A 15303-nucleotide genomic window follows, 5' to 3' on the forward strand; every position below is an offset into this window, starting at 1 on the left:
CCCGCGCACCCCTGAAATCCACGTACCCGGCCATATCGCGTGTGGAACTTCCCGCGCACCCCTGCAATCCACGTACCCTGACTAATCGCGTGTGGAACTTCCCGCGCACCCCTGCAATCCACGTACCCGGCCATATCGCGTGTGCAACTTCCCACGCACCCCTGCAATCCACGTACCCTGACTAATCGCGTGTGGAACTTCCCGCGCACCCCTGAAATCCACGTACCCGGCCATATCGCGTGTGCAACTTCCCGCGCACTCCTGCAATCCACGTACCCTGACTAATCGCGTGTGGAACTTCCCGCGCACCCCTGTAATCCACGTACCCGGCCATATCGCGTGTGCAACTTCCCGCGCACCCCGGTATGCACGCACACGTTTATTTTTTCTCTCAGCGCGTGTCTGTGTTTGTGGGTACCCCTTTGTACGTCATTTGTCCTGGAGGGCCACAGTATTGGACATTGATCATGTCTGTATATAGGTGCTATTTGTTGGCGCACCTTTTAGCGCACATTTCTTGCAGGCGCAGAGACGCTACCGCCTGCTTTTTTGTGGCGGTCGTGTTTGTGCCTGTTTGTGCCTGTGCGCTGCTTTGAGCGTGCGCTTTTTTGCCCTATTCTATTCCATGAATACGTGTTGTATGCGAGCGTGTGGGCGTTCCGCGCACTTGCCTCCTATACTTTCCCCGTGCCGCCCACATTCTTCCCCATTCCGAGTGTTGTGCCCCATTTTATTCCCCATTCCGAGTGTCCCGCCCTGTGTTCCGCCTACTTTAGAGCTGTGCGCTGCGCTCGGAGTGATAGCGCAGTGGCCGTGGCGCACGACGTTGGTTGACCTGTGCGCCGGCCTGCGCCGCGCGCTTTTTCAGCGCACGTCCTCTGCTTTTCTTGCGCACGGACTTCCATGAATCGACGTGCGCTGGTTTCCCTGCGCTTTTCGCTAATTTTCGGCGCAGCGCACGTATTGGCCCCTCTGCGCCGGGATTTTCGGCGCACATCTATTCCATGAATCGGCCTGTTTATGTTTCTGAGGGGCCGTGTATTTCCGTGTGACCAGATGTAGACAGAATGCCTGGTCCTTGGTACTTATTTAAGGTTGAAACCCTGCCTGGAGATGGTCTACCTCTTTTTCCTGGAACACCCACTCCTGGAGATGCTCATAGATGACTCTAGCAAATATCTTCCCCACTCTGTCCAATAAAGATATTGGCCTGAAATTCTCTGGGTTCTCTCACCCTCCTTTTTTGTAAATTGGAATTATTGTTGCATTTTGCTAGGAGGGGAGTTCCTTGTTAAATCTGAAGGTTGTTTTAAACAGGTGCCATCACACTGGTGCCCATATAACTGATTCATCCTTAATTAAGTTGACCGGTACAACATCCAGTCTGGGGGCTTTTCCCCACTTCTGGGAGCGGATAGCATTATGGACCTCCCATAGCTCAAATTGGATTGGAACTGGTGGGGGTTCACCCTGGGTATCTAATGGAACTTCTGTTCTGTAAAGATTCAGAAAGTATTTTCTCCAGGTTCGTGGGCTTATATTAACGGCTATGTCCTTGCCACATCCTTCTTTATTCCCGCTAAATGTTTTCAAGAACTTGCAAGTATCCCATTCTTGCCGGACATAGTTATCTTTTTTTATCTTTATCAAAGATTTATACTTTTCCCTTTTAAGCAGTTCAGGATATCAAGTTTTGCTATCTTGCAGTCTCTTCGAACCAAATGCTATGTTTTATGGCAAGTTTGTTTATGTTCTTACTGGGCTTAGTCATGGAAGGTTGTATAGACAGGACCAGATTTTCATATACAGAGTAAATTTCTACATTATCAGAATCCATTAATGAGAGCCACTCCAAGTCAGGCAGGATCGACTCGTAGCTGTTTGGTCTCAGTGACTCCAGGTCAAGGTCAAGCCATTTGATTCTCTATTTGAATTGTCCCTGGATTTGGACGGGGTATGAGGGTTACTTTGATGACTGCTCTCATATTAGTCCATATTAATCAACATTAGGGACAAAAGCTTGTGATTGCTTCCCTGTTTTTCCTGCGTTTGGGTCTAATCATATTTGATCGAATCATATTTGTCCTAATCATATTTGATCGAATTTATTTGACTTTTTCCAGTCTAAATTGCGGGGGGAGACCCCCAGAACCCCTCCCCCACTTCCCCTCAGTCTAAGTTATACCCTTACCCGCCCCCATATATACATATTTAATTAAATTTGACTGAAAAGAAAAGTTACAAAAATCGATCAAATGTTTTAGGTCAAATGTTTTTAGGTCAATTAGGCTAATACCTTTTTCCAAGACCTCTTAGTCCTTTTCATTGGCCAACAGTTTCATTGATAAAAAAATATATAATCTACGTGCCAAGTGCTGTTATTCCCTGGGTATGTAGATTTTGACGGCTGATCCTTTCTGAAGCGTCCATTACAAGCCTGTATGCCCATACCAAGAAAGATAGCAGCCCAACCAAGGACCTGCGGATGGACCCTGCCCGGCATCGATGAGTCCAAGAGAGGGATATCCCATACCTCAACATAATTATCACAAGCCCCCTCCAGATCCGGAAGGGGCTCGATTTTTAGGCTCAAATCACCAGCTAATATGGTTTGATGTTCCAAACACTCATATATCTCTCTTGTTTCTACAATATCCTTGCCAGTTCCATTGTATGGTTCCTAGTTTTTGTTTGTGACCCAATTATATGCATTGCGCATAGAAACTGATTGGGTGCCCGGTGGGCTAAGCACCTGGTACTGGACGTAAGGGGAACTTGATTGAGTATTAGAGATTTGCCAATTAAGGGCAGTACTGATCCATGTTGCCAACCCACCAAAGAGCCTACCCTTGGGCCCCTTTGTGGCAGACACCTGGAAGACTTCATTGCCCTGAAATGTGATCGAACCCAGTTCCCATGTTTCTTGAAAGCATACCACTTCATATCCCTGAACAAAGCTACACCAGTCAGGGTTTATCAAATGTTTCCTGAGGACAGCTATATTCCAGGAGATTAGTCTAACTCCTCTCTCCTTCGGCTGTTGCTTCAGTTCAGGGGTAGGAATTTGTCAATCTACAGCAGGGTTGTCCAACATACGGCCCACGGGCCACAATGCGGCCCTCCAAGCCATTTTATGTGGCCCGCAAGGCCGTACGTTGGACAACCCTCAAGAGTAAAGAAAAAAGAAATGTACATTTAAATATCCCATTTCAGGCACGTTGGACCCACCATGTAAAAGAGGAACCGGCTCTGGCCCAGACATGCCCGCAGCGTGTCTCCGGGACTGTAGGAGGAAACTCAGAAGCTGAGGTTCACGCGTCTCCTCTGTAACCGATGACCCGGGTCACGTAATTGCTCCGAGGCGCAAAAGGCGAGCCGAGATGAAGGGAGGAGGTGGCGAGGTGAGGAGAAGAGAGTGCTGGCCTGGGCGAAGGATTATGCGGACAGGTGCTGTGCGTGGGCAGCACACCGGATTCCTGAACCCCTGTTTAGCTGTGGGCCGCTGCTCAGAGGGCCATTGTGCCGAGTTACTTTTCAAGGTTTGTCATCTTTGGACATATGTTCAGCAGGGGTTGCGGCGAGACAGCCTGTCTGCCCCAAAAATCGTTCTTTTGAATTGAGAATGTCACCGAAGGTGAACCTTTATGAGCTGGCAAACCTAACCTTTGCAGCGCTTTTTTTCTCATCTCGAGACAAAGAAGAACAGCTCAAGCTAAGTTAGGTTTACCTCTAAGCACAGTGCGGATTGATGAAAATGTCCATGCATTATACCAAGTACATTGCACATTATAGATGTGGCTAGTGAGGTATCAAGGCGTGGTGAATACCACATGTACAGCACAATATGTTACCCCAGTAGTGCCCCACTAACACACTGCAACCAGCAAATGGTCCTCAGTGGACCACCTGCCAATGTTTCTGTAGGTTGCTTATGAAGGTTACACATATTTGGGAGCTTGACATATCACATATGGGAGCCCCCAGTTCCTTTGCCAATTCAGTCCTGCACCCTGCTGTGATGTATGATATGTTATTTATAACGCGCTTAATACCCAGAGGTTTCTAAGCACGGACCCAGGGATTGAACCTGTGTTGCTTCGTGTTGTCTTGCCTCCAAGGCGAGCATGCTGCCGCTGAGCTATCCTCCCGGGACAGCGGGATTACATTTATATGTAAATGAGTATTGCTCTGCAGGAGTACAGGGAAGAGTAGTGGCTAAACCACCTACTCAACCAAACACTACTACTAAATCAGCAGTGATCCCAATCATAAAGGTGAAACAGACAAGCCCAACAGGTATAACTTATTTTCACTCTTTTGGTAGCGCAGTATGAGAGCAGCAGCAATGGGCCCCAATGATGCAGTTCTGTTTGGCAGTGGTGCTGATTTGCGGGTAGAAAACGCTGGGAACAGTAGGCCGTGCAAAGTGGATAGCAATGGAAGACTCAGTGACCTCTGGGCCAGAAAAGGGAAGACTTGCCTTTGGCTGTGCGCGGCCTCGGCTGACACAACACAGCATATGGGTACTGCAGCATCATCCTCTTTGAATGTGAAGAAATTGGCAGTGTCGAGTTATGGACACTAGAATACTCGTGGGTTTCAGATGCAAAATGTCAAAGCTTCAGCACTGTCCTTGAGCAGAACTCTGAACTTCAGGGGTGGTGGAGTGTCGAGGTCCAGGATGATTATGATGGTGTCAATGGGGTCAGCGCTGAGCAGCTCAGGTCCACAGCATTTACTGGAGGGGTGAAGTGCGCAGGTCCCTAACCCCAGACTTGTGAGCCCCATGATATCAGGTGTCCGTGTTGTTCTTGAAGCCACCCTGCCCTACTCTGACTCTGTTTTTGCCTCCAGGCCCTCTAACCTTAAGAAGGCCCAGCTAGCTCCTGGGGGTGAGGGGCTGGCTGCCAGCTGCATGCCGCCAGCCCTGTCCAAGCACGGATCGTGCCTCGCCTTCACGTTGTTGCCGTGTCCGGCTGGGGGGCACCCCGCCTAAGATGCTCTTGTTAAGTGTTAAGACGGATTTCTGAACTCTGTCCTGGTGGCGCAGAAGTTCAGAAGGCCAACCTAATTACTTGGAACAGGGTAACCTCTGGACGAGCCAGACCAATCAAGGTAGCGATCGCGGCGGTCAAGACTAGGTCTCAAGAGGGGTGAGGGTGACTGGAAGCCTGCAATGAGCACACAAAGCAAGAGCGCTTACAAACTACTCCAAACAGTTGTTATATCAAAAATATATACACATTTATTTTAAGGCCTTTACAATAATGACCGTAGCGAGAAAATCACAATATCACAATATTAAGCCAACACATACCATATCAACACAATATATATACAAATACGACAGTCGCAAGCGTTATATGCACGAAATGTGTAGTCCACCTGAAAGGGAAAGAAAACAGGCAGTGCGATAATGCTTTAGACTCAGTTCGCCTTCAGAGGCACCTAACTAGATGGAAGTCCGAGCCCTGCGAAGAGTGGAGCCTTGTGCTCAAAGTACCTGCACACGCTGGTGCCAACGGGCAAAAGGAGAAGCTCTTCGGAGGAAGTCAGGCAGTTTGGGTTAGTGCACAACAGAAGAAGAACAGGTTCCGCGACTCAAGCGCAGCCTCCACAGTGAGCAGAAGCAGAGCGCGAGTACGGACAAAAGGGTGCTGTTTTTACACAGCGGGGAAAAGCAATGGGCTACTGCAGGAGGGCGACCAGATCCTAGCTATACTACTCACCGGTCCCCGATGCAAGCAGACCCAGGCTTCTCCACGTTAGTTTCGGCAGCTGGCAGGTTCAGAAGAGCCGGGAATGCCTCGTCGTCGTGTAGAGAAAAAAGACGTCCCAATCGAAGAAACCTGCACAGTTTTGTCACCACAGCAGGGCAACGGAGCGGCCGTGTGTATCTGAGCCAAATGTACACTACTCACTTCAGACTTGGGAACGCCAAGTGTACGAAGCGTGTGAGAGTGACAAGGACTCGAAATACTACACAACCTGGCGGCGGTTACAGAGCAGGACTCCCGTGTAAGCTGGTCAGTCAACTGGATGGCCCAGAGACGCTTCCGAAGGCTTCCTGGCAGGAGATGATGAAGTCGCCGAGAATAGCTGTTCCTGCTATTCCAAAGGTCGAAGCACCAGTACAGGCCTTCTGGTTCAATCAAAGGAGGAAGGGGTTTCACAGGACGACAGCAGTGCAAAGGAGGAGTCCTTCAGCGGGTCACCAGCGATTCCTCGGTCCAGCCTCTTGGTTGCAGGATACTTGGCTCCTGTATTCCTTCGTTCGTGAGAACTCAGGAGATCGACATGGTAGTGGTGTTTCCAGCCCCCTCTTATCCACGGTTCCCTTCGCGCCAAAACGGAGGGGAGCCAATGGGAGATCCGCTCATTAACACTCACACCATTCGTGGACCAATCACGGACCACGGTGGTCCCAGGCATTCACACCACCCTAGACTCTCTGGCACCCAGGATGTGTATTGGGACCAGACATCCCAGCCCACATCCTGGAGGCACACAAAAGACATGTAGAAGCCTGCGAAAGCATCCGTGTTTCGCGGGAAAGTACATGCCCAAATAAGGAAGGCCCCGGGTCGGCTCGACCTGGGGAAGGTGAAGGGAGCAAGACGGTCAGCGGACAGGATAAAGGAGCCTCGTGGTCTGGCCATTTTGGGAGCCAGGCCACCATTTGGGGTTAAGCGCACAAAACGCGCTTAGAACGCCAAAAGGAGCTCAAAATACAAAGAAACGATCGCTGCCACCATTCCCGTCCCTGAATCACTTGCACCGATCAAATACAATCCGAAACGAGTATCTAGGGCCTGTTGAAGGCTAGAGACCCAAGAGAGCTGTAACTTAGCTTACAGTGCCCTCTTGTGTCATGTTGCACTAAAGCCGCAACATGATAAAAGAAACTACGGGAAACAGCGTTCCCCGGTACTGACTGTCTTAAGGGCATGTCAGTTTCCCCGTAAGAAAGGAGCGAAATCCCAGAGGAGTGCGGCAGAAGGCTGCACTTCTCTGGCAAAGTCAAGAACAAGGTGAAAAACAACAGCAACAAGTTTAGGGGTTGCCACATGGAAGGAAAATTACCTACAATTACGAAATCTTTCCTAACACTCGCCCCTCCCAGACTATGGACAGGGGGAACTAATCCACCCCTGGATGAGTCTCTTGTTCAGGTCGGTTAAACATTCTGGACAACCCATCAGCATTGCTATGTTGGACACCTGGCCTATGCTCAATAGTGAAGTCGAAGCCTTGTAGACTTATGGACCACCTAAGCAACTTTGGATTCTCCCCCTTCATGTTCATTAGCCACTTTAACGGCTTATGGTCAGTCTGCACAGTGAAGTGGGTCCCCTAGAGGTAGGGCCTCAGCTTCCTTAGGGCCCACACAACAGAGAAACATTCTTTCTCTACCGTGGACAATCTGAGCTCTCTGTCCTTAAGCTGGCGACTAATAAAACCGATAGGGTGTTCCTTACCCTTCTCATCTACTTGTGATAGTACAGCTCCTATCCCAGTGTCAGAGGCGTCCGTCTGCACGATAAAAGGTCTTTGATAATCAGGGGCCCTGAGGACAGGGGCCTGGCACAAGGAGTCTTTTAAGCCATTGAAGGCCTTCTCACACTCGTCGGTCCAAGTTAGCTTCTTGGGTTTCTTCGGAGTTGTGAGGGCAGTCAGAGGAGCAGCTATGGTGCCATAGTCTGCCACAAAATTGCGGTAAAACCCCGTGAGTCCTAAGAAGGCTCTCACTTGGGTTTGCGTAGTGGGGGTAGGCCAGTCTTGTACTGCTTGTACCTTACTGGGTAGAGGCTGTCTCCTCCCTCCACCTACTTCATGTCCAAGGTAAACCACTGAGCCTTGTCCATTTTGGTGAGGGGCCACTCGGACACCCTCAAAAGAGCTATCTGAAGGACTGCTTTGGAACAGGTCGGGGAGAGGTTCAGACTCCTCTTCCTCAACATCTGAAGCCAGTAGCAGTGCTGCGATTTCGACGCTTGGGACGAAAGCCTTCAGCCTATTCACGTGAAACACTTTTGGAGCCTGTCCAGGCCTTCCAAGGTCCACTGAATAGTTAACCTCACCCAGGGGCTCCACCACTGGGTAAGGTCCTGACCATTTGTCCTGTAAAGCTCGAGGCCTTATGGGATTCATGATCAGGACTTGCTGACCAAGTGTAAAGTTGATGAGGGAAGCTTTCTGGTCGTACCAATGTTTCACCAGCGCTTGCCCTGCCTTCAATTTATCACTAGCCAAGCCCATCAGAAGTATCATCCGTTTTCTGAGCCCTAGCACATAATCAACTACGTTGGTAGTAACAGGGGGAGTGGGCATCTCCCATCCCTCCTTGACGATGGCTAAGGGTCCCCGTACGGGATGACCGAACAGAAGTTCGAAGGGGCTGAAGCCAACACCCTCCTGTAGTACCTCTCGGTAGGCAAACAGTAAGCATGAAACAAGAAGATCCCATTTTCTTCTCTGAGGCTCCTCCAGAGCCCCAATCACGCTCTTTAACGTCCTGTTAAAACGCCCCCCCAGACCATTGGTCTGGGGGTGGTATGCAGAAGAGAACTTGTAGGTGACCCCACATTCTTTCCACATAGCCTGCATATACTTCGACATAAAGTTGCTGCCACGATCCGACACAACTTCTTTAGGGAAGCCAACCCTAGTAAATATGCCAAGTAAAGCTTTTACAACTGACTTGGCAGTTACAGTTTTCAATGGGATGGCCTCAGGATATCTGGTTGCATGGTCGACCAGCACCAGGATAAACCTATTGCCCGAGGATGTTTGCGGGTCAAGGGGACCGACGATGTCGATCCCTACCCTTTCAAATGGTACCCCCACAACTGGGAGTGGTACCAACGGAGCTTGGATTGTCGCGCCAACCTTACCAGACAACTGACAGGAGGCACAACTCCTGCAGTGACTTTCTACTTGCACCCCCATCTTGGGCCAGTAGAAGTGCATGGATAACCTTTGCTTGGTCCTCTTCATACCAAGGTGACCAGCAAGGGGAACTTCATGCGCCAACTGCAGGAGGAAGGGCCTAACAGCAAGGGGAACCACCAACCTCCTATGGTCTCCTTCTGTAGACTCTGTGGGCTCACTATACAGGAGTCCACCTTCCCAATAAATCCTATGCGTCCCAGGAGGTTCACCCTCAAGCTGGGAGCAGGCCTGTCTCCTTAGGCCTTCCAGAGATGGGCACTCACGTTGGCCTTTACTGAATTCGTCCCTATCAGGACCTCCTTCAACTAACAAGTCTTTTAGTTCAGGATGATCGTTGGGGTCAAATACTTCAGGCATCGCCACCTCCTCGTCAGGCCCGGGCGATTGACCAACTTCCTCCACCGCAGTGGTAGGCGAGCTCGGGGGAATATTCTCTTTCCCTCGTCGTGACTTGTCGACTCCTTTCGCCTTGGGTTTCCCCTTCGGCTGGGGCGGCGTATTGGACTTGGCCAATGCTGCCCGTGCTTGAGACCGTGTGTAGGGTCTTTCGGCAGTGTCTCCTACGAGCCCTAAAGCTCTGAGATCATTACCTAACAAGACCTTTCCCGGGACGTTTCTCTGAATGCTCACTGGAATCCTGACTGCTGTACCATTTAAAGTAAGATTTACAGGTATTACTGGGAACATACGGAGTGGGCCGTCAGCCAACTTAGTGGGCATCAGAGTAGCTCTGGCAACTTCCTCTGAGTCTACCAAGGTAGAATCCACTACAGTGCGACTGCACCCACTATCCCTAAGAGCTGGAGTATCTACTCCATTGATCAGCACACTGTCTTTAAAGTAGTGCTTGGTATTATCCGGAATCCTAGCATAAGCCTCTGCGACTTTAAGCTCCCATGGAACCCAGGGACACTAAAACTACCTCAGCCTCTATCCCGCTGGGAAATGAGTCTGAGGAGAAGGATGCTCCTGTAATCTCTTCTTCCTCGTAGGAGGAGAAGGCCAGATTAGCGGAGTGGACCCCCAAAGGTCTAACCTTACACCGGGGATCCCCCTTCACGTGGTCAGTTGCTCCACAAGCAAAACAAGATCCATTGGGTCTGTTTACATAGGGAGGCTTATTGTAACCAGAGTTCTGTTTCGGAGGCGGACCTCCACTACCCTGTGAGTTCTCTTGTGTCCTACCCTTATTTTTCTTTTTGTGGCCCTTATGGGAAGAAGATTTAGCAGATTCTCCACCCTCCATATCTTTGGACTTTTTCCCTTCCTCCTGCTTACCAGGATGAGTTTTGTCCTTATGGGACACTTGATGTGACACCCATAAGTCTGCTGCAATGGCCAGCCTCTTAGTATCTCCTTCGAATCGGCCAAATGCTGCTTAAGCTCCGGGGAAGAAGAAGCAAAAATGTGTTCCAGCATGACAAGATTTATCATGCCTTCGAAGGTAGAAACCTTATAACCTTCGACCCAGCCAGTTAAGTTTTTCAAGGATTCAGTGACATAAGATACCCAAGTACCACCTTCCTTTTTCTTATACTCTCTGAAACGTTTCAAATATTGGGCCGGAGTCTTCCCAAACTTTAAAATGAGAGTTTGCTTTAACATTGCGAAATCAGCTCGCTCAGCCTTCGACATTTCCATGATGGCACTACAGCCAGAATGGGGCAGTCTGCTGAGTAACCAGGCAATCTTATCAGCATTGTCAACTTGTTGAACTTCGCATGCATACTCAAACGCATTCAGCCAGTCCATAATGTCATTCCTTTCTTCATACACACTGAGCAGATCTTTCGGAAACCGTGGATGAGAGGAGGCCCCAGACCCATGTCCAGGACCCTTGGACCCATTTGCAACCTGAAGCTTGGCCAGTTCCAACTGGTGATCCCTGTCTTTCTGTTTTTCTGCCTGTTCGATTTTTAGTTTGGCTATGCTGAATTCAAGCTCCTGCTGCCTAAACCGCAGCTCTTGCTTCTTGAATTCAAGCATAGCCTCCCCATCAGCACCGGCAGAGGAAACATTAGACATCTCGTCCTCCCTGTCCTCGTGGTCGCGATGGATCAGTGCGGCGGCAGAACCGTCGGTTCTACCAGTGAGAGCAGCCCCACCACCTTCCGCACTGTCCTCAGAAGTTATAGCGTCAAGCTGTGCTTCTTGCCACGCCACGATTCTTTGGATCATTTCCAATTTCGTGCCTTGAGAGGAAACATCTCTCTCCGCACACATCTTCTTCAATGTTTCTGATTTGGAAGCATTTAAAGTTAACAAGGTATTTGTTTCCATACTGTTAGATAGGACTATGGCCTTTTTAAAGTTATACTACAACAATTCACTACGCGTCCTGGTTGGAATAACCTGAAATGCCTTAGTTCGTGCGCAACACTGGATACCTCCAGTCGTATCCCACCGCTGCACACCAATTTGTTAAGACGGATTTCTGAACTCTGTCCTGGTGGCGCAGAAGTTCAGAAGGCCAACCTAATTACTTGGAACAGGGTAACCTCTGGACGAGCCAGACCAATCAAGGTAGCGATCGCGGCGGTCAAGACTAGGTCTCAAGAGGGGTGAGGGTGACTGGAAGCCCGCAATGAGCACACAAAGCAAGAGCGCTTACAAACTACTCCAAACAGTTGTTATATCAAAAATATATACACATTTATTTTAAGGCCTTTAAAATAATGACCGTAGCGAGAAAATCACAATATCACAATATTAAGCCAACACATACCATATCAACACAATATATATACAAATACGACAGTCGCAAGCGTTATATGCACGAAATGTGTAGTCCACCTGAAAGGGAAAGAAAACAGGCAGTGCGATAATGCTTTAGACTCAGTTCGCCTTCAGAGGCACCTAACTAGATGGAAGTCCGAGCCCTGCGAAGAGTGGAGCCTTGTGCTCAAAGTACATGCACACACTGGTGCCAACGGGCAAAAGGAGAAGCTCTTCGGAGGAAGTCAGGCAGTTCGGGTTAGTGCACAACAGAAGAAGAACAGGTTCCGCGACTCAAGCGCAGCCTCCACAGTGAGCAGAAGCAGAGCGCGAGTACGGACAAAAGGGTGCTGTTTTTACACAGCGGGGAAAAGCAATGGGCTACTGCAGGAGGGCGACCAGATCCTAGCTATACTACTCACCGGTCCCCGATGCAAGCAGACCCAGGCTTCTCCACGTTAGTTTCGGCAGCTGGCAGGTTCAGAAGAGCCGGGAATGCCTCGTCGTCGTGTAGAGAAAAAAGACGTCCCAATCGAAGAAACCTGCACAGTTTTGTCACCACAGCAGGGCAACGGAGCGGCCGTGTGTATCTGAGCCAAATGTACACTACTCACTTCAGACTTGGGAACGCCAAGTGTACGAAGCGTGTGAGAGTGACAAGGACTCGAAATACTACACAACCTGGCGGCGGTTACAGAGCAGGACTCCCGTGTAAGCTGGTCAGTCAACTGGATGGCCCAGAGACGCTTCCGAAGGCTTACTGGCAGGAGATGATGAAGTCGCCGAGAATAGCTGTTCCTACTATTCCAAAGGTCGAAGCACCAGTACAGGCCTTCTGGTTCGATCAAAGGAGGAAGGGGTTTCACAGGACGACAGCAGTGCAAAGGAGGAGTCCTTCAGCGGGTCACCAGCGATTCCTCGGTCCAGCCTCTTGGTTGCAGGATACTTGGCTCCTGTATTCCTTCGTTCGTGAGAACTCAGGAGATCGACATGGTAGTGGTGTTTCCAGCCCCCTCTTATCCACGGTTCCCTTCGCGCCAAAACGGAGGGGAGCCAATGGGAGATCCGCTCATTAACACTCACACCATTCGCGGACCAATCACGGACCACGGTGGTCCCAGGCATTCACACCACCCTAGACTCTCTGGCACCCAGGATGTGTATTGGGACCAGACATCCCAGCCCACATCCTGGAGGCACACAAAAGACATGTAGAAGCCTGCGAAAGCATCCGTGTTTCGCGGGAAAGTACATGCCCAAATAAGGAAGGCCCCGGGTCGGCTCGACCTGGGGAAGGTGAAGGGAGCAAGACGGTCAGCGGACAGGATAAAGGAGCCTCGTGGTCTGGCCATTTTGGGAGCCAGGCCACCATTTTGGGTTAAGCGCAGAAAACGCGCTTAGAACGCCAAAAGGAGCTCAAAATACAAAGAAACGATCGCTGCCACCATTCCCGTCCCTGAATCACTTGCACCGATCAAATACAATCCGAAACGAGTATCTAGGGCATGTAGAAGGCTAGAGACCCAAGAGAGCTGTAACTTAGCTTACAGTGCCCTCTTGTGTCATGTTGCACTAAAGCCGCAACATGATAAAAGAAACTACGGGAAACAGCGTTCCCCGCTACTGACTGTCTTAAGGGCATGTCAGTTTCCCCGTAAGAAAGGAGCGAAATCCCAGAGGAGTGCGGCAGAAGGCTGCACTTCTCTGGCAAAGTCAAGAACAAGGTGAAAAACAACAGCAAAAAGTTTAGGGGTTGCCACATGGAAGGAAAATTACCTACAATTACGAAATCTTTCCTAACATTAAGCAGGGCGACCTGTCCGCTCAAGAGGGCCACGGGCGCGTGTGTGGGGCCGACAGGCCTGTGGGCAGACTGCAACAGGCCTACACGGGGGACAGGCAGCTCTGCAGACGCTCAGAGCTTCTGGGGGGGGGGGTGCTGGGGCTGGGTCAGGGCCTACCTTTTCAACCTTGCTTAGCAGGGCTTCCAGAACGGGCCCAACCCCTGCCCTCTTGCTTGCAACTCATACTTAGCTGGCAGGGGAGAATCTGTGATCTCAAGGGCAGATCTCCCAGGGTGAGGCTCACCCATTGCACATCGGATTTGCTGACCCCTGCTATGTCCCCAAATGCGGGATACTCAACTGCATTATTTCTGGTAGTGGGGGACTGCGTTCGCGCTCTCCCCTGATTTATTGGTGAAAGAAAGAAAAGGTAAAGTGTGCACTAGCCCTGCTAGTTTGCATACTGTAAGATTGCGCTCACATTGCGTTTCTTCAATTAGGTTCACCTTTGGGGGATCGCTTTTCCACATTTTATCAGTTGAATTGAATTATACTTCTTTAATTACCACAGAAGTAATGTGTATTACAGAGATAATCTGGCATATGTATTGGTCACACTGCACATGCTCAGGCAGCATCAATCATGCTTTGTACAGGATACTGCTGGCCTAAATTGGGAACAGCCAGCATAGAAATGTTGCTACAGAGGCATATTTTGGGTACAACCAGCATGGCAATGTGTTACATCAGAGACAGTTCTGTCTTACACTGTGGACACTTTGATCATTAAAACGTGTTGTGTTGTAAAATTTTCTTTTCTGTTGTTAGTGACATGGAATTTTCATGTTCCCCTTTAGAACTGATTGTAAACTTATGGCTTTTTGGTCACCTTTTCTGCTATAAAATGCCCCATTTCAACTCCATATTTGAAAAGAAATTCTTGGGGGGTGGTGGGGACCGCAAGAAAACCCTCCCTAGATCCTTATAGCTTCCTCGCTACACCCGGTCGCCCCCATTATTTAAAAAAATATCAACACATACACAGGGAAAAAAATCACAAGCAATTAACCTTTGATCACTGCCCCTGACAACAAAAGCTATCTTTGGGACTGCATGGCTATCACTGCCTTTGATGCTATTGTGTCAAAGGTCACACGATATTGCTTTTTAATATACTACTTTGGGCGAGGTTGTTGACTTTTGGCTCGTCGGGCACCTGGGTTACAAAATGTTAATGCTTTGGCCACACATTCAAAAAGGTTGGACAAGCCTGATCTACAGCATCCATGTTAGTATATACCTTGCTGCTGACGGCCCCTTGCCTATTTAGACCACTTGCTACAAGTCCATTTCTACAGGATACATGATTAGCATTTTGGGCATCCATAAACTGTGTACTGAATGTTGGCCTAATCGAAATTCTTGACCCCGGAGGTGGATATGTCCGAAGTTCTCTGGGCAAAAGACCTTCCATTAACCATTCGTTTTTTTGTTGGGTATACTCTGTCTCACACCCTTTACTATATCACTTCTAATGGTGGTCATGCACCCTCTTGTGTGCCTAAAATAATGGATGCACTTGTTTACCAGCGACTCCTGTGTTTCGTAAGACACACTTAAAGCTTTTCCCACATTATGTAGTGTAACAGATGGATTAATCTACTGTGCCCTCGCAATGGGCAATGCAGTCAAATGTTTGTGAGGATCCCCACTAAGGTAATGTGTCAGCCCTCCCATCATCCTGTTCCCCAGAGTGGTTGTGTTGGGTGTGCAGTCAAAATTTCGAAACAAAAATGTCGAAAGTCATAATATCGAGAGAAAAAAAAGTCGAAAAAAAAGTCAAATTCCTTTT

At 49.3% G+C, this 15303-nt stretch overlaps 1 non-coding gene across 1 annotated transcript; it reads left to right on the top strand.

Annotated features, from left to right (window-relative positions):
- Positions 1–13693: 13693 nt before the first annotated feature.
- Positions 13694–13857, top strand: LOC138481806 (U1 spliceosomal RNA). The gene has a single exon (XR_011274418.1). It is a non-coding gene; the product is annotated as a U1 spliceosomal RNA (small nuclear RNA).
- The last annotated feature ends 1446 nt before the right edge of the window (positions 13858–15303 follow it).

Source organism: Ambystoma mexicanum, chromosome 5p, assembly GCF_040938575.1.
Source record: "Ambystoma mexicanum isolate Mex_15411 chromosome 5p, UKY_AmexF1_1, whole genome shotgun sequence".
Classification (NCBI taxonomy): Eukaryota; Metazoa; Chordata; class Amphibia; order Caudata; family Ambystomatidae; genus Ambystoma; species Ambystoma mexicanum.